Genomic DNA, 27,863 nt, shown 5'->3' with positions numbered 1-27,863 from the left:
GAGCCTAAAGAAATAGTACAGGTTTTTAAAAACTTTTATCAGAAACTATATGATGAAGAGAATGAAGAGAATCATCAGAGTCAGCAGATCGAGGAAAGTGGGGATAAAGGCCCAAGATTGGATGAACTATCTAGAGAAGAGCTGGACAGGGATTTGACTATTAGCGAGATTATAGGTGCCTTACAAGAGCTAGCATCTGGCAAGGCAGCAGGTCCAGACGGAATCCCCTTGGAAGTTTATAAAAGCATTGAACCTGAGATCCCCCCAATACTGCTGGATCTCTTTAATGGCATATTGTGTTCAGGGGTTATACCCAACTCTTGGAAAGAAACTAATATTATTATTTTCCATAAGAAGGGCAAACCTAAGGAGAACCCGGGCTCATATCGCCCAATATCTCTCATTAATGCTGATACAAAATTGTATTCGAAAATTTGGGCAAAGAGACTGGAGAGGGTCATTGGCAGCCTCGTCTCTCCGTGGCAGCATGGGTTTGTGCCTTGGCGAGGCACCACAGATCATACTCGTCGAGCAATTACGGTATTTGATGCCCATGCCGCCGCGGGGGAGGATATGGCCATGATCCTCCTCGATGCGGGAAAAGCTTTCGACCGCGTGGTCTGGGATTACCTGTGGGGGATCATTTTAGGTAGGGGATTTGGACCCCAGGCTATCAGAGCTCTAAGAGCAATGTATAAGGGTCCAATAGCCCGGGTGTCGGCAATGGGAGAGAGTTCGGGGACTATAGTAATTAAATGGGGGACGCGACAGGGATGTCCCTGTTCTCCGATTCTCTTCGCGCTATATATAGATCCCCTGATCCAAAAAATCCTGGGGTGCCCCCAGATTAATCCAGTGACGCTTAATGGGTATTCAAACAAACTGTTAGCATACGCCGACGATCTGGCGGTTCTTACTGTTGACCCACACCAGGCGATGCCCATTGTGACTGAGCTGGCTAAAGATTTTGGAAGTAAGTCAGGTTATCTGCTAAATGAGGGAAAGACTTAGATAATCTGCACCAAAAACATCATAAAGGTAGACAGAATATATGTAGACTCAGCAGTTTATTTAGGGGTAAGAATTAATGCTTCAGTGGACGAGATCATCACAGAAAACTACCTCCCCCTCATTGGTTCGATTGAAGCTGAATTAAAAAGATTAGATGTCCTGCAACTTTCCTTGATAGGTAGGGTAAATGTCCTCAAGATGACGATGTTCCCGAAAATTTTATATCTGTTCCGGGCCATCCCATTAATGCTTGAGGACAAATTAATCAAAAATCTGGAATCAATCTTTAATAGGTTTATCTGGCAGTATGGGAAGACTAGGCGCTCCATGAATTTTATGTCGCTCCCATATGAAAGAGGGGGATTGGCTTTGCCAAACCTCCATCTATATCATCGGACCCTAGCCCTGTTGCTGTTTCTGGAGCTAGACAGAATCCTCCATCTATTTTCGAGTTATGGGGAAAAAAGCTATTGGTCTACTGCTGCGTGAAGTAGGTCATGGATATTATAAGAAGGCCCGGTATAAGATCCTGGACGGCGCATGGGGGATCTGAAAAGCTGTTCAATACACATCTTCACCTCTGGAACTCTAACCTTTTTCCCCACCTAGGTACAGATAGGAACTGCATGTTCTGGAGAGAACACGGAATAAGGACCATAGGGGACATCATGGAAGGGGGTGACATTGTTAAGTTTGAAGAGATTCAGCGTAAGCATGGGATTCCACCCAATCATTGGTTACTGTATGGGCACTTAGTTCGTACTCTGACAGCCTTTAGACCTAGGATCTCCTTAACAAACTGTATCCCCATTATTGATTACCTAAGAAAGGGGGGTAGCAAAATTTAAATTGTGTATAGTCAGCTAATGCTGGGTCTGCAAGACAATCTGGAGAAAACTGAGTCGATGCTTGCAGGGAAGTTAGGAGACCCAGATGTTGATTTAGATCTAGCCCTAATATTAAACAAGAGACTTTTTCGATCCTCGAGCCTGCGGGCACAGCACTATAAAATGTTGTTCAATCTATACCATACCCCAGTGAAATTGTTCGCTTGGGGTATGAGGGACAATGACAAATGCCCTAGGTGTGATGCTGGTCCCGCAGATTTACTACACATGTTCTATGACTGTGATAAGTTAACTTTAATACGTAGGGAAATCACCAACATTTTGGAGGGGCTGCTAGATTGTAGAATCATTCTATCCCCTACCCTGATACTTCGTGGCTCAGATAGTAAACTAAAGCTAGGTGGTGATGCAGAGGCCCTGGTTTTTATATCTATGGCAGTCCTTCGCATTCTTATAGCTGCAGGTTGGAAAGATACTACCCCCCCTTCCATTCAAATGTGGATGGCAAGGTTGCTTGGAATACACAACATTGAGTCCTGTCTATACGAGTTAAAGGGTAAAAAATCTAGGGAATTAGGCAGAAATATCTGGGCTCCACTTGCCAAATGGAGAAGTTCTAGATTGCAATCAAATGTCTACTCTTTTTAAGAATATGTGTCGTCAAATCAAATGAATTGTCGCAATATTTTAACAATTCGGATTTTACATCTTTGTTGCTATTTGCTTTTTATTTATCTTGCAATGAATTTATTGGAATTTGTCATCTGCGCTATTGGCATTGTTTAATCGGTATTTAACTGTTTAATATTGAAATTTTATCTACTCTTTTTGTATGACATCAGTAAATCTCAATAAAAATAAATAAAAGATAATGTATCTATACAACTTTAACAATGAACACAATAACACAATAGGTGAAATGAAAGCAATTAAAAAGCACAACATTAAAAAGAAATGCCACTTTCCGATAGTATATCAGTAATTTGTTGCACCAAATGATGTCACATCTCTTTGATAAAAAAAACTTTCTTCTAGCCACTAACTAACCTGACTTAGCACCAAGGGTGCCTTTTTAAGTTTATTCAGGTGTCCTACTTGTTTACTTCTGCTGAACAACAGGCTTGTTGTTTTAGTTAGCTTATTTTCTTTGAGAAAATTACTCTCTGACTCAGTTTTGGTGTTACTAAGTTGATAAAGCCCTGCTGGGTCCGAGGAGACAATGGGCTTCACTATGGATGGTGTATCTCAGCTTGCATGATCTCCCAGTCTCCCAGGAAGCTGAGTATTTATCTCTGTCTTATGCATTTCTATTTCAAACTTAAATAGGTTTAGGGATTTATAGAGGTTTAGGGATTTATAGAGCGTATAGCTACCTTTAGGCATCCCAGCGCTGTATGAGACGACAGGAGAATTCCTGAAGCTAGGTTTTTAGGGAAACAGCCATGTTTTCAATCTTTTTTTAAAGGTCATTTCATTCTCGGTCATTCACAGCTCTGGGTCCATGCTGTTCCATAGCTTGGATATCAGGTGTTTGACTGACCTCCCGCCCCATCTGGATCGTATAATTCTGGTGGTGTTCATCAGAAAGTGTGATCTTGATCTGAGATGTCGACGTGGTAGGTATTGCGAGGCAAGTTCTCGTACAAGCGAGGGGCCTTTCCCGTGCATAGCTCCGTGCGCCAGACAAAGGGACTTGAATTTAATCCTGGCTATGACTGGAAGACAGTGTAGCTCCTTAAGGGAGGCTCTAAGTGACTATTGCCTTGGTATTTTTAGAAGCAGTCTGGCAGCTGCGTTCTGTACCACCTGCAGTCTGTCTGTGACATATTTGGGGGAGCCTAAGTATAGGGAGTTGCCGTAGACAAGCCTTGACACCACCAAAGCGTGAAGCACTGTCTTCCTTGAGTTTTCTGGGAGAAGGGACAGAATTTTCCTGATCATTCGGAGCATCCCAAAGCAGGTACTCACCAGTTTTTTTGCTTGGGTCTCCATCTTAGGTTCTGGTCCAGCTACATCCCAAGATTTTTTATGGAGTTTTTCGGGGGGGCGGGGTACCCCATTTAGCTGGGCAGGGGATCTCCGATCGCGGGCTGAAGTTACTGCCTAGGACCATAAACTTGGTTTTATCCCTATTCAATTTGAGACTTCACTCGGCCATCCAGGCTCCAATTTTTTCAAGGCAGGGGGCTAACTGTCTATGGTATTTGTAAAAGGGTTTTTAGAATAAGGGGAATTGCTGGGCGCTCTGCTTAGTTATGAACGCAAAGAATGTTAGAGGATGAAGGGTTAAGGTCTGGTGCAAATGGGTGAGGGGATGAGCCCTATAACCCCCCAGAATGTGTGATGGGAAACCCACATATTGTGCCTTGCAATAAGGTACCCACTGCACACAACACAATAAGTTTATCAAACACTTGTCACTGTAGACACCTGTGAACTCAATACAAAGCTGACAGAAAAAACAACAATGTCTTTATGTTTGATGGAAGAATTTAGATCTTCATTTGATTCTTTCGGCAAACCTGCCCACACGTGTTTCGTCACGATGGAATGTTAATTCCGTGACTCCTCAGGACTGAAGAATAGAACAAATTTAGACATGTAAGTCGCTCCGCCAGTGACAATTCCGACCAGTCAGGGCCCAAGACTTGAGTGTTTTTGTGTCCGGAATATAGAGGACACAAATCCAATGTGGGAAACCTCCGTTGCGGGTTACCAAAACCTCTGGCATCAAGCGTCAATGTAAGAAAAGCGGTGGAGCCCAGGGTTGGATCAATCTTAGTCTGTGCAGAGCGATTGGCTCTTTGTATTTTGATCCCGCAGGTTGATAAAGTGCTGATTCTAGTACGATTAATCCTTAATTTAGCGAGGCTGCTTGTATTGAGCAGCAACGCCGGTGGAAATTCTGTGTGTCGCCGTGTTCCTGGTAATGGACAAGTGTCTACAGTGACACGTGTTTGAAATACTTATTGTGCTGTGTGCAGTGGGTACCTTATTGCAGGCTGTCTATGGTCTGATTTGAGGGAGCCTGAGATAGAGACCACTAGTTGAGTGTCATCGGCGTATGATATAATGGGGAGACTGAACTCCTGTACTATGTGGGCAAGTGGGCTTAGGTATATACTAAAAATGGTCAGACATGGGGAGGATCGCTGAGGGACTCCCCATGGGGCTGAAAAGGAGTCCGAGAAGATTCCGGCTTCCATGCATTGGAAGCATCTACCATCCAGGAAAGAGGCCAGCCATTTGATGGCTGTACCTCTGATTCCAATCCCCTTCATTCTGTTGATCAGTACGGAGTGGTCTACCGTGTCAAACGCCGCGCTGAGGTCCAGAAGCACGATTGAGCAGATCTTCCTTCGTCTAAAATGCTTTTTAGTTTTTCGGCAACAACAAGTAAGGCTGACTCGGTACTGTGTTTTGGTCGAAATCCCATTTGTGTCGGATGTATGATACCATTGTCTTCTCAGATTTGCAAGATAGCGTGATTAACATGTTTTTCAGCTATCTTGCCCAGTATGGGAAGTAATGTGATTGAACGGTAGTTTGACAGAGAGGCTGGGTCAAGTTGGGGTTTTTTAACAGAGGTTTTACAATGGCATGCTTCCACTCTTTCTGTACTATCCCACTTTTCAGGGATAGGTAAATACACTTTTCTTATTATTTAGAAAATGGCAGGTCACATGAGGAATGATGTAAAATTCTAGAATTTACCTGTGCATTCTGTTGCACCTTCATCATATTTTATAACACACTAGCTTACCCGTCACGCGTTTCTGCGATCTCAGAAGAAAGGAAATTCAAGGAATCTTGTTATTATAACATTCAATTTATATTGGGTCATTTTTATTGAATATTATTCATTTTAACATGGAAAACATTTCAAAGTGTCGTTTTAATTCGACTTATTTATTCGAGTGCTTGTGGATACACAATATTTTTTGTTTTGATGAAGACTGTAATCATATTCAGCCTCGTAATGGAACGCAGCAAGATTCAAATCAGCGTGCAGTGTCCTTTTGGATCGAACATTGCGTGCTCGAATGGTTTCCACTCTTGCTCTCCGTTGGTCAATTGTTTCATTCGAACGGGCTTGAGCAGTGCGTACACGATCGGCTTTCAATGTTGATTCTCGTTGCTCTCCTGTTTTATTTGAGCGGGCTTGAGTAGTACGTAATCGATCGGTTTCCAATCTTGATTCTTGTTGCTCTCCTGTTTTATTCGAGCGGGCTTGAGCAGTGCGTAATCGATGGCTTTCCAATCTTGATTCTCGTTGCTCGTTCGTATGAGAAGAACGGGCTTCAGCAGTGCGTACTCGATTGGCTTCCAATCTTGATTCACGTTGCTCGTTCGTTTGAGAAGAACGGGCTTGAGCAGTTTGTATTCGAACAGCTTCTAATCTTGCCTCCCGTTGCTCGTCTGTTTCTGAAGCTCGTAATGCCTTTTTCTTTCGTGCTGCAGATGTAGATCGACCAATCGATTTCCATTTGGGGGGGCATAACTGTCGACAATACTCGCAAATCTGCTGAAAATTCAGTATTCGAAAGATTATGAGGGCCCTGGGGGGGCCAATATTTAAAATAATGGCTCTTTCTTTCGTGCTTCAGATGTAGATCGACCAATCGATTTCCGTTTGGGGGGGCATAACTGTCGACATTGCTCGCAAATTCGCTGAAAAAACAGTATTCTAAAGATTATGAAGGCCCTGGGGGGCCGATATTTAAAATAATGCTCTTTATTTCGTGCTTCAGATGTAGATCGACCAATCGATTTCCGTTTGGGGGGCATAACTGTCAACAATGCTCGCAAATTCGCAGAAAATTCAGTATTAAAAAGATTATGAGGGCCCTGGCGGGCCGATATTTAAAAAAAATGTATGCCAGAAACCTTCGCTGGAGTGTACTCAACAACTTCCCAAAGTGTCATGGCGATCGGATGAATGGTGTAGTAATGCATAAAGGACAAACAGACAGACAGACAGACAGACATACTTTCGTTTTTATATATATAGATTATAAATTATATTAACACGTTTATATGACTAATTTGTGAACAATTAAACTATAATAACGCAAATGTTATATGTTGTACAAATGTGGTTAACAGGATATTGCCAGAGTATGTTGTTTTGTTACCTGTTTTCCAAGACAAGGGCCCTAAAGACAATAGGCCTTATTACGATGTTGGTCAGAAAGCCTCTGACTGCTGGTCGGTGGCTTTCCGACCATCATGGTAGATTTACGCTCCGACCGCTGAAGTACAATGTCGTAGGTCAGAGTATCAACCAGCTGGGGAAACTGGCCCCGTTCCAGCATGCTCAAGGAGCCCGTCGGCCAGTCAGAAAGGGATCATAATCCCTTAAGGACGGCGTTTCTGCCATGGGGATAATAATGTCGGTTTCCGACAGCCTTTCCATGTTGTCCTTTCCGACTTGGAAAAGCTGTCAGAAAATGACTTTGAGGGCCTCTATCAGGGACCCCTTTCTCCCTGGTCCCTCTGGTTGTGGTCCTGGGGGACACATATGGTGCCGCCTCTGAAAATCCCTGCACCGCACACATTGCTGGGATTTTCACAAACTCCCATTTCTCAATGGGAGCTTGTGCTGCGGGCAGTTTCCGCCTGCTGGAAACACTTCCATCGGGGAAATGGGAGTTTGGGACAGCACCATGTGCGGTCACATCCTAATTCGATGTGCAGAACCTTTGGTTGGGCGGTTCACACACTGATACGTTGTCGGTCGGAGGCAACTCCGACCAACATCATAATGAGGCCCAATGTCTTTGACAATGCTGGAAATCCTCCTTAAAATGTTAACATCGACTACAGAGAAAACAACACTGGCTAAACTCTTCAAGAAGCAAGACATAGATCTGTTGCGGAGCCCAAAGTGCTGCTGTCAAACGAAAGAATATATTTGTGCCAAGCCTAGATCTGCTTGGTTAGTGGAGCAATTGAAGTACTGTGAATACCGCAGACATATTGAACCAGAAAATAGAGTGTAAGTCCTGGTGTTACTTGGCATTGCCTCATCAACTATAATATTGTTGAGAATGGAAGAGGAGTAAACTGCTTGGTAATCTCAAAGCAATAAATTGGGTGCAGCCAATTTTCAAAACTATTATGATAGGAAACAGGGTATGTAGCTGGATTGCACAAATACTTATTCCATATTTGAAATAGGCGGTCATAGGATTACCCATCACTTACGACGCATCAGGAAATCTCCACCAATGATCTTGCTGTACAGTGGGTGACAGTTCATGTATGCCCATGTAAACTGATGCATTTGAATATTCTTTGAAAAATCGAATTAAAACATGAATGAAATGTCTGATTCATCCAGATATCTTTAAGATTAGAGACACCAGAAGACACTCATTATATCATAAATCATCTCCTGCTTTCAGTAAAACTGTCATTATTTTTCAATATACAGTGACACTGTTGTTTTGATTTTGCTGCCAGCTTTTTCATTGCCTGACGGATAGCTTGGGTCCTGATGCCGTACACTAGTGGGTTTAAAGCTGGAAAGATAATGTACCGCAGCATGGCAAGCAGCATTTGGACTGAGCGCTGAATTATCTTAACCCTGCTTGCTATAGTTCCAATCACAACAAGGCAATAAACAATACCTGTCACAATGATGTGAGCACTGCAAGTGCTAAAGGCCTTGTATGCTGACTCAGATGACCCCAGCCTCAACACTGCATTGATTATCATGGTATATGAGAAGGTCAATACCATTGTGAGAATGCCCAAAGCTAAGCAGGCCACAACCAAAGCATATGTGTAGTTCACACTAGTGTTGCCACATGCAATCTCTGCCAGAGCTAGACTCTCACAGAAGCAGTGGGACACAGTGTTCCCAGAACAGAACTGCAGCCTCTTAACTAGGAAAGGGAATGGCAGGTAGATAAACACAGTACCTACAAGCAGCAAGGTGATTGATTGCGCCGCCCATTTGTTGGTGATGATGGAGGAGTATCGTAATGGCTCGCAAATTGCAATGTAGCGATCATAAGCCAAAAACATTAAAATTGATGATTCCATCCCTTGGCAAAAGTATACCAAGAACGTTTGGCTATAGCAGCTAGTTGAACTAATGTCCCCTTGCCTAAACCACAGGATGGTCAGAGTTTTAGGTGAAATTGAAAAGGAGAGAATCAGATCCACTTTCGCAAGCACACAGAGGAAGAAGTACATTGGGTGGTGGAGACTTGATGATAAGTAGATAGTTGCTATAAGGGTGATGTTAGCGAAGACAGTTAAAATGAACAGAAGAGCCATTGGGATGGAAAGCCAGTGTTGCCCGCTCTGGATGCCTGGGAAGCAGATCAGCACAAATTCAGAGACATCTGTGGAGTTGATGTTTGCTTTGTCCATGAAGAAGTAGAATTAGTAATCTTCATCCTAGAAGAAAATAGGAAGAATACATTCATTAGTATACTAGCAACAAAAGTACAGAACCTTTTGACACACAGTTTGATGATACTGGGATATCTCTGGATGACACAACAATGAGACTGGTAGAGTGACTGCAACAAAGAAGAATTCCAATGACTTGCACAAATATTTACCTAACAGTTCATATTCAATAGTACCTTAAAGAGAGGTGGATGGGTGACTGGTGCATGAACTGAGTCACTTGCAAGCATTGAAATCAGTGCTAAAATAGCTTGACAGCTCTAAGGTCTTCTGTACACACAACATTTTTCAAAGTAAGTTTTGCAGATCAGTATGCCACATATCATGGGCCTGGGTTTTACATTCACACAGAGCTACAAACTAAATCATCTGCCTCTTCTACAGTGGTGTATTTGGGTATGTGATGTGTCATGGATTTTGGGTTCATCCATGACCTGCCATCATGTCTTGCCGATGTATGACTGTGATGTGCCTCTTAAGGCAGTCCTGTGACCATTACTACTGCGCATTGTTATGTCATGTCAGCATGTGTGTGTTTTGCTTTCTTTGGGCAATTCTGAGGCATATGACCAGGCATGCAGACTGCTGATGACACTTTTATTTCAGGGAACTGTCCTTATAAGCAAAAATGGAGATTGATGTTGTTGATGCTCCAATTAAAGAAATACAGGTCTGATATACCATATTGGGGTTCCGAGTCTTCATGAGACCTACTTGTTGTAAAACTAAACCCAAGGACCAATTAATAAAACTTTTACAAAACATGAATACAAAGTTAAAACCAGAAAGACCTACTGAAAAAAGCCATAATTTCAGAGACCAAAAAGCTATTAGTTGGTTAAATCATAGGGAATCAGCATGACAAGTCAAAATCAAACAATACAAGAGGAGCAACTTAAAGTCTCACTACGAATTAAACAAAAAACAAGCAAATTATAGATCATACAAATGACTGACATAGAGTCTCCCTCAAAGAGAAAATTAGAGAAAGTCTAAGTATAGCAAAAATGGCATACTAGTGCAGAGTATACTTAGTAAGCAAGTACAAAAAGCTAGACGCATAATGTGAGTAAACAGAAAGCTAGAGTTTGCTCCCTAAGAAGTAAGCCAAAAGACTAAGCTTAGATCAAAGAAAATAATTGTATTTTATCTGTTTTCTAAGCACTTGAAAAAAAGCTCTAGCACATATTCAAAATACAGCATGTTTTGTAGGGTTTGTAGATTAGAAACCCCACACTGGTCTTGGTGTGAAAAGGCATAATAGGGCCGGATTAATAAAAATGACTGTAGAAGCAGCAATCACTATTCCCTTGATGCATGAAATAAAAGGCATTTAGGAAAACCCACTTTGCTGAATATTAATAAAACATACTAATAAAAAAACTAGAGAGAACTGTGAATTTCATAACAAAAGAATCAAATAACACATTTCAGCGAATGAATGGCTCTTATACGGGCCTCAAGCAAAACACCTTGAAATTGTTACAGAGACAGAGCATTCTCATGAGGAGGGCACATTAATACATTTGTATTTTATAAGCAAACAGACACTGTGAAGAAAACTTCTATTTCATGTAGTTTTTCTAAAATTAAAATCACACAGACATGCACATGGGAAGGCTTTTTCATCCTGAAATAAAAGTGTGCATTTTTCTGAATGGATGTCAGTGCAAGTTGGCTGCTTCTTTGTCTTCGCATGAGGCCTAGTTATGTTAAATCAACACACCTGACTTAGGCATTAGTTTCCAATTTTTAAAAACAGTTCCATTAAAGAGATATCTGCAGTTGGTCCCCTTGACAGGGGTCAATTGAAAATATTGCATCCAGTGTTTTCATTACAAACATCAATCTCAGTTTAAAATACCAATGTCTGTGTAATATGTGCATATCTATTGTGACCCAAGGTCTGTCTTAGAGTTGGCGAATTGGTGCTGCGTCAAAACTGTGATGGATAACCTATGCAGCATGCAACAAGTGCATTATACACTAATGCACTTGTAATTGGTGGGAGGGATATCTATAACGTTCATGATTGATTACCAACAGTTTACTGAAAGCTTTTATCAATAAGGCTGTTCCCTTTCCACCCACTAATAATATTTACTCATTTCGGTTCATAGTGTCTATTAATACTTGCTTTCATCTGTGGTTTGCATTTATATCTTCATCAACAGCATGTTATGGTTTATGCCTATTGTTCCTAAATGCCAACAACCCTTGGTTCTCAGTTTTGGTTGACAACCTTTTTTAGTATAGGGATCCACACAGAGCTCTAGCAATCAATATTAACCTTACCCTTGATGTATCAGAAAAGGGCATTTTATTAGTAGGGGTACATTATAATCAGACATGTAGAGCGCACCTGCATATAATCCTTTGTTGTATTAATGTCAAGTGTTAGAATTGTGAAATGTATTAACTCAAAACATGATGTGCTTACAAAAGTGGATGTAACTAGTAGAAAATATCAACGTGAAGACTTTGTGTTGTGAGGCTGACCCTCATTCAAGTATTAACTGTGCTTATTCATTGTGTCGCTTTATATATAGGTAATTGTATTAACTGACAGTGCCTCATTTTCCAACCAAATCAGTAAAGTCATATGATGCTTTCTTATGTTAGCTGAATGTGTAGGTGAAAGAAGTGTTTTTGTAAGCTAGAATAATGTATTTGTTTTATTAGTCAGGCAAGGAGAGAAGTAGCTTCAATTGTGTGGTTTGAGTTGATAAAGGTAGGTCATTGTGCTTCACACAGAAGAAGGCCTTTAAAGCAAGGACAAAATATTGCAAGGAAGGAACACTGTTGCCCCATGGAAAGAAACATTCAGGATTGTACCCAGAGAAGATGTCATGAGCCGCAATCGATCTCGGGAAAGTTATCTACAAATAATGTGATGTAAGGAGTAGGGAAAGCACCCACTTTTTTTCTTCTCCCTTCGGAAAGGGATCATCTGAGATCAAGGTCTGTCTTGATAGCTTTATGCTATCTGACGCATTAATGGTGGAGGGACTTCTTAGGAAGACTCCACATTCTGAAACCTTTTTAGTAGGGATGTTATCCTAGAGTTAGTGTAGGAATAGGTAAATGATTTTTACTCACCAACCTTTTATGCAATGCAACTTGGACTCATGCTTTCTGATCCTCTGCATTCTACTTCTTGAATTCATTATAGAGCTTATTCTACATCATCTAAATTGGATACACAGATTTGGCTTTATGGTATTTACGATGTATTTCTACACGCTTGTATTGAGGTTGGGAAACAGCTTATACTTTGCGTGCGCTACAACTCATGCCATAACAACGCTGTTGTTACAGCAACCGCGTTGTTACAACGCAAGCCATTACATCACAAGTTGTTTCTATGATTGCTGTAGGGGCGCACTAAACTAAGGAATATTATAATATATATTATAACACCTTTCATAACTGTTGCACACGCTGGAGTTGAAATAGTAAAATATACAATTCGTAGGCCCAGCGTGCCCCCTACAGGAAGCCGTACAAACGACTTGTGATGTAATGGTTTGCGTTGTAACATCGCGGTCGTTATAACGACCATGTTGTAATTGCATGCGTTGTAGCACATGCGATGCAACATCGCATATTCATTGAGGTGTCTTTATTTTCAGGTATTTCTAGCTTTATAATAAATCAAACTAACTTTGCGTAGTTGTCTGTGGTTACTATGTGTGGATGTGAATCCCTGTTCAATTATTTGGCTTAATAATGAATTTCTTCCCCTCTACGCTTTCATGCTGCTAAAATGAACCATTAGATTGTGTCTCTTAAACAGGTCCAGAACTTTTGGGCCTGGCCATTTCACCATTTCCAGCTGCTGCAAATAAGTACTGACCTTACACACACACTCCTTTACTCTGATCACAACTGAAGGAGCCTTGTGTAGGCAGGAGCAGTGCATAACCCTAGGCACAAATCAGTCCATTTATAGACTCTCTAATTCATGTTTGGTTTGGAGATTGCTATGTTTTGGCTAGGTCTATGCAATCTGACTCAGGACCCCTCCCATTCACTCCCTGCATCTCTACTTAAAAAAGGATCTGTAGAAAAATGAGGACAAGGCCAGACTGATCTGATGTAGTTGGCACTGGTACTTCTCATAGGAAACATTAGTGGTACTAATGGACAGAAGATTTACCGTCTTCAGCCTTCCCTGATCTCACCAGTGAGTATTGTTTTACATGTGTGGAGAAGATTTCTAAGCAATAGAAATGTGGGGCTTTAGCTCAAACTCAAATCGTAATAGGTCATATTGATTCTCTTTGTTTAATCTTATGTTATTAGTCCTACCTTTCCCGCATGTCAGTAAAGTCCTATTTCATACTGAATATTAGGTCAGCCTGGGCATCCTATTTATTGGATTTGATTAGTACAGTAAATTGAGTCTAACCCTGAAATCTATGACCAGTTCGAAGAGAAAACCTTTTAATGTTCACGCAAGCTACCAGGAAGGAGCCAAGAGTGAGAAAGGTTATATTTGTTTGCTTAAAGCACACAATAGTACACTGGTTCCTGGCTGCCACAGGGTTTGAGCGAACAGTCTCTCACCAACCAATCCATCTTTTTCTATTGTAATAAACTGGGTTTTTGAATAATTGGGGAGGAAAACCTACTCAACCAACAACTATAAGTCTTGTCAGGGTGAACTACAAAGTCACTAAATTAACATGTGCTTAACCCTATGGTAGCTTGGCACAAGAGCAGTCAGGCTTAACATAGAGGTACTGTGTTAAGTATTTATGCAGCACTCAAACAGTAATACAGGGAAAACACAACACAAGAAAAATCCCATTCCAATTTCGAAAAATAGAAGAGAATGTAATAAATAAAATGACACAAATGAATTCAATCCTACCAGTAGAACCTGAGATAAGAATTTTTAACGTTTATAGTGAAATCTGGTTCCTATACGTTCAACGCACCAACCGCAGGTATCTGGTTGCAGGTGACTGGGGCAAAGCCAACATTTAACTCCTTCGATGCTGATGACGGAACCGCTCCATCATCAGCTGCGGTGGCGCTGTGCTGATGACGGAGCGGTTCCGTCATGGCCCGCTCGGCATGCCTGCGCGGCACTGATTCCGTGCCTGCGCTGAGCGTTCTATTGAGCGGGGCGTTATCAGCGTAGCTCAACCGAGGCTGGTGACGGAGCGGTTCCGTCACCAGCATGCGGCTGCCGCGCGGCCGCCCCGCCCCCTTAGCGCTGCGGCAGAATAGCCGCCGCAGCGAAGGAGTTAAGGCTAATGGCAATGATTTGGTTCATATAAATGTGGTGGATTGCACTGGGTCTTTGCATAGGGGTGGATTTAGGAATAATTTTGAAGAAAAATTCAGGAGAACGTAGAGATTAGTGGGGCTAGGCTGCATGCTGTGTCCGAGTAGGAGTCATAGTCATCAGGGAGCACTTAACAAGGTCTCAGTGAACCCATCAACTATGGTGGAAAACAGCTCAGAGCAGTAGAAGGTGGATTCCTAGGTCAAAGAGGTCTTAGTTTTCAATGGAAACCTGTCACCGTCGAGCCCTGTGAAGATTTTTACCTTCAGACCCAGACAACTTTTTCAAAGTTGAAATCTTTCAGTAGGATGAAACTGCAAGAGTAGCTGAAGAGGGCTCCATTAGGCTTGGTACAATCACTCTGCCGCTATGGAATACAAAGTAGCAGGAGCTACTGCTAAAACAGGCTGACCGGTATTGCATCATAGGTAAATTAGCTGGTCGTTTGGCAGTTTTTCTGATCATCTTTGGTGAAAATCTTTCCAAGTCCCAATTTTTAGGATTAGGCAAAAGCAGCACCTCCAACACCACCTCCAAGTTTCCAGGACCTGGGAGGCACTACCCAGAGGGCTTAGGACTCACTCCAGCACAGACAAGTGCAGAGTGCAAGGTCTCTAGAGCTTGTTATCTCCCTGTTAAGAACACAGTAGACCATCCATCAAGCCCTTAGAGTCACTCTAGTACTTCTGGGTTTGAGGAAATGGTCCTCTTTCCTTCAAGCAGTAGGGCAATGCTCTGGAAACAGCCGGACAGTCATCTGGAGAACCATGCAGGGCACAAGCAGCAGGCAGTCAGTCCTCTGTAGTACACGATAATAACTCTGAATTCTTCCACAAGCATATGACTGTACTGAAGAATGGTGCAGGAGGTCCATTGTTTATATCTGGTGCCAGCCTTTGAAGTGGGGCTACCCTCACATCTGATTCTCAAAATGCCTTCCCCTGCAAAGGCTCCAAGTAGTCTGGGATGATAAAAGGCTGGTGTCAGGTTCCTTTGTGTGTACTGGAGACAGCCCTCTGAAATGTAAGTGGGGCAGGGAGCAATGCCATCACACCCATCCTGTCAGGATGATCCATCCCACCAACATCTAGGACCACTTTGTCTCACTGTCTAAAAGGAATACACAAACGTCAGCTACCAAGCCATTCACACTCATTTGACCACAGACACAGGCATCAGGCACCAAATGGTAAGCAGAAGAAAATCCCAACCTTCTAAAAGTGGCATTATCAGAATTGTGACTTAAAATACAACTTTACAAATAAAGAGGATTTAAAATTACAATTCATTTGTGCAAAACGTGACATTCCTCTCTGTCCCCAATCAAAAGTTAACACTTAATAAATATAATAAGGTAACCAATGTTATCCCACAAGAGAGATAGGCCTTGCAGGAGGGAAGAATTAATGTAGAGGTTTTTCACTACCAGAACATGTGAATCTTGAAAACACATGCCCTACTTTTTAATACAATGCATCCTATTCTGTGGCTGTTAAGGGCCTATCTCTAGGGCAATATATGTTTTAAAAAAAAAAGGTTTAGGCCTGGCAAAGGTTTTATTTTGCCAGGTCAAATTGGCAGCTTTAAATCTGTACTGCAGGATGCAGTGGTCCACTAGTAGAATTTAATTCACATGCCCTGAGTCCAAATAGTACCATATACCAGGGACTTATATGTAATTAAACAAGTCGATCAGGAATACAGGTATTGTACTATGTTTTAGTGAGCGAGCACATGAATTTTAGCACTGTTTGGCAGTGCTAAAGTGCACAGAGTCCTAATGCCAACAAACACAAAAAGTATAAAACAGGAGGGATGAAGGTAAAAGGTTTGGGGGAAGACAACACGAAGGATGACAGGTCAAGCATGCAGATCAAGTTTAAGGTTCCGGGTTTACCCAGTAAACTCCATGCGGTTTAAAATGTGAGGCACACCTTTGGGAGCCCGTTGACAAAATGTATGCAGACAAACACAGCTCTCAGCCTTAGAATGGAGGCCCTTGATGAGTTGTCTATGTTAACACATCCAAAAACTATGGAATGTGTTCATGCAATAAGATCCCCACACTGTGACATATTTTCAAGCTCAAAATATACTTCTAATAATTTTTTTGTTTTTTTCTAAACAATTCCATAATACAACACTACCAGTTCAGTATTCCAGTAGAATTTTATAAACAATTTTCAATAAACTTTTCTCCAATTGTATTATCATTTAATACAGAGTGTTATAAATCAGCTGCAATTGATAGGTCATCTAGAGTTGCATTAATATTTGTATCCCTTTTATGTATCAAATTATAGACCCATCTTTCTTCCATACCACTCCTAAAAAATATATGTGGAAGAGTTAGCAAGCATTTATAACACTGATTTTTCCCCTTGAATGTATATTGTACTCCTGATATGAAAACTAACTAGCTCATACTGTAGTAATTCACTAAAATATTTAGCTATTCATTTCTTTAAAGCCATGAAGGATATAGTATTTTGTTCTGTGAACAATAAATATAACATTAAAAAATTGTTAGCTTTATAGATCATTTGGTGGTGTAGAATTGAAACAGTGAACATTGTACTAAAGTGGCAATTAATAAATGTAATATCTATGTTACCCGTACATGTTCCTGCTAGTTGCTTTCCAGCATTGGATAAACTTGTGTTGAAGTTTATTTGGAATGACAAAAACCCTACAACCTGGAATATGCCACCAGTAGTTTAAAAAAGCTAAGAATAATGGGGTATTGGAACTGTCAGATTTCTCAAAATATTATTTTTTGTTTTGGGTTGCAGCTGGTACATTTAAGATGCACGATAATAGATCGGTAATGGATCCTCAATGGCACACTGCGGGAAGAAATATGGTTAGTCCTCTTCCTTTATGAGCCTTCGTTTCTGCTTCTTATAAAACTTGAATTCTTACTTATCCTATTATTTGCAGCACAAAAGTAAAATATTTACAGTTTGGTTCAAGACAAGATGGTGGATTGATGTCGTCTCTAGGAGTAGACCACTGTGGCTCCCGATACACTGGACCCTCTCGTGAATAAGGGGCTAGAGCTTAAAGTGATTATGCAACAAAGATAAGGGAGAAAACACGAAAGGAAAAGAAATTACTGAAATTGACATACTTGGAGGCAAGCAGCAAGGCCGACCAGCTTTACGGCTTCACGGCTCCGCGGCTCTGATGCAGTTCTTTCCTCGGACCTGCCTCAGCTGTTCTCTATCAGTTCTGCTTGCTGCGTGGGCCACAGCTGGGCATTCTCCATTTCAGTGTGATCACGGCTCCTATCTCAGCTGCGCTCTGCGTCTGCCTGCTGCTCCCGCCCCAGACATGGCTCCAACAAGAAGCACAGCCCGAGGGGGACGCGGGACAACCCGACATCTGGCAGATCTAACGGTGAGTGGGGGTGCACCCACAAGTAGGAGCTTAGAGGCAGTGGGGGCTATGGTCGTGATAGAAAACGCCGATGCTGAGCATGTCTCAAAAACTAATAAAAAGCTTGGTAAGCAGGTAATTCAATGCCTCCAGTCAAATAGGATACCAGAGCTTTGAGAGATCACTATACAGCCCATTGAAGGAGGCTGCTTAGCAGACACTATTACCAATGTGATTGCTAATAAGCAACAATGTTGCACTGACTCTCTGCTACAAAGCCCCATTCCTTCAAATTTTTCATTACAGTGCTTTCCAACTGAAGCTCAGACTGAGACTGAGGCTGAGATAGGGGATAAAGGAATAGAACCTAAATGGGTGGATGGAGTGGGGGATTCAGATATTACTAGTATTGAAGAGAGCAACATTAAAGCACGCAGTGACAAGGACAGAAACGATGAGTCTCTCAACGATTATCCAGGGGCACAGCGCACTGATGTGTCCAAGGGGGCCCTTGATGGCTCTGCTTCTCCTGGCATAATGGCTGCTAATTTAATTATTTGAGATGACAACCAGGGGCAACACCTAGGAAATTCGCAAGGGGAACAACGGGGGCAACGGCTCCAAAGAGATGCTAAAAAAACAAAATACTAAATACAGCTGTGGATTCTGTAAAGAGAGATTCTAAAGCCAAACATACCAAAGACTTGAAGAAAACAATAAGTATATCTAACACCGGTGGCGCAAAGGAAAATAAAATACAGGCTAAGGAAGATTTGAAGAATAGCCCAATGAGGAAATGGGTCCAGGCTAAAGGTGGAATTAACAAGGTTATTGCCAGACCCTCGGATGTGGGACTTATCGATGGAGGAATAGAAAGCGTGCCTGGCAGCTCAACGATCGGCATTGACGTGGTGGGAGTTAAGGCTATGGGCTCATCGTCCTCTGGGACAATCTCAAATTTGACAAAGATATCTGGCGGACAAGGCGGCACCATTGGATTTAATGAAAAAGGCAGTGCCGAGATCTCTCCAGCTCTCACAGTCCCCACACTCAACCTCGATTCTTCTTCTCTTGTGCTCCCTTCTCCACCTCCGGGACTATCCTCGATGCTCCCAACCTTCGATATATCTCACTCAGAAGAAGATCCTCAGTGCAACAGCGTTCAAGGCAATGAAGCAGCTATACTTTCTATGATCTTGCAGGCTCTGAAAGAGCAGAGGGAAGAAACACGAGAACTCTTTGCCCAAGTCAGAGCTGATAATGGAAATATCCAGCAAACATTGAAGGAGGTTACTGAGTAAGTTGGGACTGTGTCGGAAGTAATGGTAGAACTCCAGCAGAGAGTTGTCTCTATGGAAGAAATTTCATCCAGAACTGCTAGCTCTGTCGCACAATATGAGGAGCAGCTCAGGAATATGCAGTCTAAACTTGAGGACCTCTAAAATAGACAAAGGAGACAGAACCTAAAGCTATTTGGAATTCCTGAAGGACAGGAGGGAGCATATCCCAGAGCTTATATAGTCCGGATTATGCAAAAGGCTTTTCCTGATTTGGGAGATTGGGACTGGGTCTGCCAGATTCAGCGGGCACATAGACTCCCAATGGTTCATCGTCGACAGGACTCTCAGTATCCAAGGCCATTTCTACTTTACTTTGGCAACTTTCTGCTTCCGCAGGCGGTTTCACTAAAGGCTGGTCTAGAACACCAATAGCTGTTGACTCAGTTTCCATATTCTTCCGGTCAGATTTCTGTAAAACTACAATGGATAGGAGATGGCAGATGAGGCAGCTAATTGATCCATTGAAGGAAATGGGGGCTCAAGTCTTTTTACACGAGCCAGCACGCTTGAAAGTTGTTAGAAAGGGACAGAGCTATTTTTTTCTTCCAATTCTGAGGTGACTGAAATGATGCATGAATGGCAAAGAGAAGGTGTGGGTCAGAAGGAGATGCAGATGTTAAACAGTCTTTTTCTGTCTGTTTTCTCTCCAATGCGTATATCAATTCATTACTATGGCTTAAAATATAGAAGGGTTCCAGCTCGGGATCCAAGGGGGCGGTCGAATCCTAGATGGCTGCCATTACATCGGCAGCTGATGGAAGGGGATAAGTACTCCTACCAGAAGTAGGTTGGGGGGACGGGGACGGGAGTCTAGGGGTGGGGGAGGGTATACAGGGGCAAAAAATATAAAAACCAACTTGAAAATATCACAAAATAAGAGGATGAAAGCTAGGATTCCAAAAAGATCAATCAATAAAAATTAAGCAAGAGTTGTATTATTTTCTAATTAGATGGAGCTAATGAAGTGTTTAGCTTGGCATGTTGCAGGGCTCAATAACAGAAAGAAGAGACGGCTGGTAGCAGAAGAATTGCGGATGTACAATCCACAACTAGTGCTGTTGTCAGAAACGCACATTTCTTACAAAGATCGAGGTCTATTAAAACAGTTGGAATATGAGGTGGTTGTTAGCTCGGATCAAAATACCTCAACTCGAGGGGTCGCCATTTTAAAACATAAACACTTTAAAGTTAAGCTTGATAAAACATTAACAGACAAAAGTGGTAGATGGGCCATAGCACAGATGGAATTAGAGGGTCGAAAATGCGTCTTATGCGTAATATATGGCTCAAATATTGATGATCCTTCAGTTATAGATAGATTAACTATGGAACTGCTAAATTGGGAGGGTGAGAGGGTGGTGATGGGCGATTTTAATTGTATTATGAACTACGAGATAGATACCACCAGACAAAGCACTTTTCAAAGGATGAGAAAAACACGGGCTGCGATCAAAGAGCTTGGTCGATTGCATGCTATTAGAGATGTTTGGTGGGTATTATACCCGAATATACCTGGCTATACTTATTACTCGGCTGCACATAAATTATGCTCTTGGATAGATATGGCCTGGGTCTCGGACAAAGTCTTAGATTTGAGCATAATGGAGATATGCCCAAGGGTCACCTTTGACCACAATCCTATTCTTCTGTCATTTAAAATTTCAGCTGAGAGAAGGCGATTGAGGATCTTTTCGTTTCCTGGATACCTTCTTTTAGATGAAAATTTCATAATAGGTATTAAGAGGCATCTGAAAGAGTTTCTCGAAATAAATATCGATTCTGCAGCACCTACTGTAGTATGGGATTCATGTAAGGCCAGTATCAGAGGCTTCTCCCAACAGTATATCTGGAGACAAAATAGGGAATACAAGAAAGAAACAGAAAAGACGATTATGGATATTCTCATGGCCGAGAACCAACAAGTGGAAGCACTATTAAGGGATCTTCCGAAATCATGAGGCTTTAGGGTATTCATTAATTGACTTAAAATCTTCGCTTAAAAAGGTACTTAGAGAAAAAAGTGCAGCCAAACTGAATAAGTACCGGATATCTCAATGGGAAGCTTTTAGCATATAGGGTGGCAGATAATAAAGCTAAGTCACACATAAAGCTAATTAAAGGGCCTAACAATGTGGTGTATGAGCACCCAAACCAGATATTAGGGCAGTTTGCCGACTATTATCAAAAATTATATACCCCGGAGGCTCGACCTGAAATGACTGATATACATAAATATCTGCAGACCTATTTAACGAAAACTATGGGCACCGAAGTATCAGATTCATTATCATCTGACATCACGAATGAAGGAGTTAAGCTGGCAACAGCTGCTCTGCCTTCGGGTAAAGCCTCTGGTGAGGATTCTAACCCTCTAGAACTGTACAAATTCTGTATGGATGTACTACTTTCACTTTTCACTCAGCTGATTAGATTTATCGGGGCAGGGGGAAACGCCCCTGATTCTTGGAATGTCACTCAGATTGTCTTTTTCGTAAAGAAGAACAAACCCCCAGAGGAATGTGGGTCATATCGACCGATATCGCTCATAAATACAAACATTTTTGCTAAAATTCTTGCGACTCGCCTTGTCCTGATAATGCCCGAATTGGTGTCCCCTCACCAACATGAATTCATCTCAGGGAGGGACACTATGGCCCATGCGAACATGGCGGTAACAGCATTTGATGTGGCAAAAATAAAGTCCATCCCACTCGGGATGATTTTATTAGATGCTGAGAAAGCTTTCGACCGAGTGGGGTGGGACTTTCTCTGGGCCACATTAATAGCATTTGGCATCAAAGGCAAGTTTCTGCATTTGATTAAATCTTTATACTGTCATCCTAGTGCTAAACTAGCTTACGCAGGACTACAATCTGCTACTTTTCCAATATCTCGTGGCACCCGTAAGGGGTGTCCTCTGTCACTGCTATTATTTGCACTGTCAATAGAACGATTTATTTTGGCCCTGCAAAGTCAATCTCAGATTATACCTTTTACATGTGGCTCGAATAGTCTTAAAGTCACGGCATACGCTGACGATATTGCTGTATATTCGACTAATGCTAATGGAGCACTGAAGGCTGTTGTAAAGGAGGCAAGGAAATATGGTGCAATATCGGGCTACAGACTTAACACTAACAAGACTCAAGTTTTATAAAATTTTTAATTTTCTTGTTGTAATCTTACCTGTATTTCACATATTTACTAACCTGTATTTCACATATTATACTATTGTAATAGTTGGTATCTCCCTCTTTTTCCTCCCCTCCCCGTTACTGTGTCATGGTTTCCCCCTCCCTAGAACGTTAAGAGTGAAGCTCACACATATCTTTCCAGTATTTTCCATTTTTTACACTTCAAATATATAAATTTTCAGAAACATGTACCGGAGCACGACATTTACATATGTTTCCACTACTCCAGGCTGATCCATCAGAAAGAATAACAACATTTTTTTTTACAGACTTCACTTGTATCGGTGCATAAAATTTGCTGTCATCCTTTGTAGTTACACCACCACGTTTTATGGTCACCCAGTCGCCAACTTTAAATTCATTTTCTTTCACACCCTTCTTTTCATTAAAATACTAAGCAGACTCAGTTTGCATTTTAAATACTTTATCTTCGACCGCACTTCTGTCAACCCACACACAATCTTTCACTTTCAACCAACCAAGAACCTCTTTGCCACCAGGTTCTCGTCCTTTCAAAGATACTGCCTCTTTCTCTCACTCGGTTCTTGCAGTTCTTTTCTAACAAATTGGTGACGATTGGCTGCGTGGGGGCGGCTCCAGATCCTTTCCCCTACTTCTTCTGTGCCAGCTGATGTACTGCTTTCTTCTTCTTAGAGTGATCCTCGCCCTCAAGTTCGGCTGTGGAAACGGATGGTAGGATCCCTCTTTCTCCCCTATATTGATGGTGCTGAGGGTTGTTTGCCTCGTGTGATGTGGAGTCCTGACGTCTAGAAGCGCGACTTCTACCAACTATATTGCCAAAGTTCGGCAGTTTCCTCTGCCGTGGACATTGCTGTGCATTTTGAATAGCGCTCTGCCTTTGGTCTATCGCTTCCCTTTCACTGACGCAGCACTAGACATCTGTTTTCCTGTGTGGACCGTCAGCAGCGCTCCTGTTGTGTACGCGCTAGGGAAGCATTGCGCTTTCTTTTTCAACCGGCCGTGCGTTCCCATCGGACTTTCTGCGTGGAATAGCAGCTCTCTGTCACTGTCGAGAGCGGCGTTTGAAGTTTTTGCCACGGTAGCTGTTTGGGTTGATACAGTGATCCTCGTGGGCTTCGAGGATCACTGTATCAGGAGCAAAGAAATAGTGGGTTGCACGCCTGACAGAACAACATAGTGGAGCTCCCCCCAGATGCAGCATCCCTAGTTGTTATTTTAACTGTGATCCCACGCCTTAATATCAACCAGAAGGAATCAGAACAGGATCTACTGAACAGAACCAGAAGATGGTGTACACAGTTTAGTAGTGGGAGTTCCGATGTGGGAAAAAATATTATAGCTGCAAGAAGGGTGGACTGGTTCGGGCAAAGGGAGAAATGTATCACCTGTGACTGTGTGATTGTTAACTTTAACAGTCCCAATATGGCTAATACACTACTCTGGGATGGATCTGAGCTAGATGGTGCAGGTATCAGACCCCTGCCATTAGGCTATTTCTATCCACCTTCACCCCATCCACAGGCCAAACCACGATCCTGGCATATCCCGTTACCATCAGGACACATAGGAAGGGCAGGGGAAGTGAGACACTATTCCTATCAAGCACAAAAGGCTCGTATGAGGGCGGGGGATAAGCGTGCCGCCACTGTACGCAATGTCCCTGATCATTTAGCTGAAATCCAGCTGGAACCTGTTGTGCTAAGTAATAGGTTCTCACCACTTGCAAACCCCTCTAGCCTGGATCTAGTGGATTGACAACTACCCACTCACCCGACTGGACAGGAGAATTCCATTATAGTCAATCAATGCCATAAACCAATGGTACTTAGCTGGAATATAGCGGGGCTAAGGAGGAAAGCCGGGGATGACAGATGGGTTCATTTTGTAACTCACCACGACATTATGTGTTTTTTAGGAGACGTGGGATACCGACGGAAACTTTTATTTAAATGGTTATCGTAGCTTCTCAGTTAAAGCGACCGCTGGGCGGGGAGGTAGACCCAAAGGTGGCCTTATACAATCACCTCTATCAATTTGGCAGGTTCCATGAAGAAAATAGAATCATCAGCGGATAGCATTTTGTGTGTAGAATGGGTTAGGCCCAACCTCCCTATAATTTTAATTGTAAATTTTTATAATGCACCGGATAAGGTATCTTGTAACACACATTTAAGGTCCTTATCCTCTTTTCTTTCCCACTACAAGTCACACCAAACAGCTTTATTTGAAATCTTGCTCATGGGAGATTTTAACATACACCCCTGTGGATGGGATTGTTTTTCTAAACAACGACTGGCACCCCCGGGCACGATCAGTTCCCATTTTGAACAAACACCGCAGGGGATGGAGCTGGAAGAATTACTTGCCGATATGAACCTGTTTGAACTAGCTGGGCCAGAGGGGGAGAATAGGGCACCGACGTTCATAGGTAGAGATGCAAACACTGTTATTGACTACATCTTTATCTCAGCGGGACTAGTTGATGCGGTATCCGCCCTTGAAGTCAAGGTTTCCGCCTTTAGTGACCATAATCCCCTGATTCTGACTTTAAACCTTGGGAGTACCAACGCAACCCAGGTTGAGCGTCTGGGTGGCTGCTGCGATCCCATTGTTCCCAAGGACCGGGGAAGAAGACTAAATTGGTCCAAGGTGGTCCCGGACACATTTATCCAGTATCTAAAAGCAAATGTTCATGCAGATCTGTTAACATGCACAGATAGCTCGGCAGCTGACACTGATATTATTAAATATTTCACTAATATCTGTACGCAAGTTAGCCATGATCTAACACTCAGGAAGAAGCGAGCTGAAACCACCCGCCCAAGGTGGTTTGATAGGGAATGCTCAAAGGCACATAAGGGGCTTATGGAGGCCCTCAAACAGCAGCCGAGAAATCAGGAGCGGGTGATTCAGTGCAGGAAGCTCTATAGATTAACCATTAATAACCGAAAAATGTCTATAAAAAACGAGGCTTGGGACAATCTCGTATCAATTAACATCTTGAGAGATAGTTCCAAATTCTGGGCTGTGATCAACCACTCCTATTTTTCTGAGAAGGAAACCTCTATCATGGATTGTGTGATCCCTGAGGAAGATTGGGTTGCCCACTTCAGCAAAATTTACAACAGTGAAGAGTCACTAGCACCAGACAGTCTTCAATGGCTCTGCTGTCCCCCTGCAGTTTAGTGAGCACGAGGTTATCAGGGCCATCTTAGAGATGACGAAATGTAAGGCCCCGGGCCCAGATGGTGTCCCTGCAGATCTTTATAGGTCACCCCTGGACATGTGGGCTAGAATACTCACCAACGTCTTTAATTCCTCCTGCACAGCTGGGTTTCCCAAATCATGGTCTTCTTCGACCATCATTCCCATTTACAAGAAAGGTTCCCGAACAGATCCGGCCTGTTATAGGCCGATATCATTGATTGACTCTGCCGTCAAAATTCTAGGCAGAGTCATATTACAGAGACTGGGGGATTTTATAAAGGAGAAGGGGGTCCTTTCAGACCTGCAGTATGGGTTTAGGGCCAGGAGAGGAACCATGGACCAGTGCCTAAACCTCCTTATGCTGATCGGCAAATACACCAAGGCCAAGGAGGGTAATCTATACATGGCCTTCATGGACCTCTCCTCGGCCTTTGACTTGGTTAATCGAACCAAGTTATGGGCCATACTGGCCAGCCTGGGCATTGACCCATCGCTGGTCAACTTCCTAGCGTCACTTCACACAGACTTGACAGCCTCCATCAGAACCGATCGGGAGGGCAGTTGTACTCGGCCATTCCGTTCTAAAAGGGGTGTTAGGCAGGGCTGTATTTTGGCCCCTCTCCTATTCACCCTTTATATTAACTCATTGGGCAAAGATCTGGAGGACTCAACACCTGATATTCCACGCGTGGGGGATTCCCTGGTGCCCGTATTACTATACGCGGATGACGCGGTGCTCTTAGCCCGCACAGGGGTAGGGTTGCAGAAACTTCTCGATGCATTTGGGGAGTTCATGGTCTCACTCGACCTGGCGATCAACAACAAAAAATCCCATATAATGGTGGCGGGGAAGCACACGAAAACTCAAAACTTAAGACGTTTACCTGCACTGGGGAAGGGGTGACTAGGGTGCCAGTTTTTACTTACTTGGGTGTTATCTTTGAAGAAGGGGGCTCCTGGACCGCCCAACTAAATGCAAAAAGCCTCGCAGCCAAGAGATCAACCTCAGCTCTAATGAGCTTTGCAAAGCGATTGGGCTCGCGTCCAATGGACGCTCTCTTGAAAGTGTATAAGACAAAATGCTTGTCCATAGCCATGTATGGTGCTCCCTTGTGGGGCTTCTCGCCACAAGGTAAAATACAAATTGCGGAAAATACTTTCCTCAGAACATTGCTTAGAGTCCCACAATCAACACCAGTTTTCTCCCTGCATACTGAGATAGGCATAGGCTATGTAACTGATGAGCTACAATTGGCCCCTCTGGTCTATTGGGCAAAAACCTGGTTAAATAATGATATCCCTTTGAACCATTGCATCCTCAAGGACTGCATGGTGTTAGACAAGGTGTCTAAAATTCCTTGGCTAGTATACATTAAGAACATGTTGAATAAATTGGACAGGCCAGATCTTTACAAATACCCGAACAACATAGTTAAAGGAGAAGTAAAATGGATTAAGGAAAACTTCCTGTTTAGGGCGAATCAGGCTAGGGAGGAGGAGGAATTAATTAAGCCAAAAGTTAGAGAAAATTTTCTGTTCTTAACTACTCCCTCTCTAGAACCCTATTTAAAAATTGTTAGTAAACCATTCCATCGTCACCTCCTCATTAGATTCAGGTTTAACATTATACAATACTCCCTGGGTGACTTCCCAGTGTGGGGGGTACCTGATACACTGAGCCCATGTAGTTGTGATAATTTCTCAGAGCAGTCTCTCATGCACTTTGTAATGTTCCTTGACCACTTCAAGGAGGGCAGAAGGCGGTTCTTAACCCCAATTCTAAGAGAAGCGGGTTTTTCACAAGTAAGCCCAGCTCTCTTTTACTTACAACTATTAGGAACCACAAAAGTAATTTTCGGGGTTGCTAGCTTTCTGGTAGCTGCCATGCGTATTAAGACCAGGAAGCCATCCCCGTATAACCTGGTGGGGTGATTGAATATACTGTGTTCTTTTTTACTGCTTTTAACTGTTTTTTAGCATGCCCATTTTTAATAATCTTTGTATGTATTCAATATTATCATTAATGTTTAATGTCTTTTTAAACTGATGAAATGTGACATTGCCTTTTTATTGCCTGACTCTGCTTTTATGATTTTAACAATCGAATAAAGCTTGTTTTGACTGACTGAAATCTGATCAGATGAAAGTATTCTTATCCAAATTGGCCATCTCACATGTTAAA

The sequence above is a fragment of the Lissotriton helveticus genome, chromosome 8, assembly GCF_964261635.1.
Source record: "Lissotriton helveticus chromosome 8, aLisHel1.1, whole genome shotgun sequence".
Classification (NCBI taxonomy): Eukaryota; Metazoa; Chordata; class Amphibia; order Caudata; family Salamandridae; genus Lissotriton; species Lissotriton helveticus.
This window is presented reverse-complemented; position numbering follows the sequence as displayed.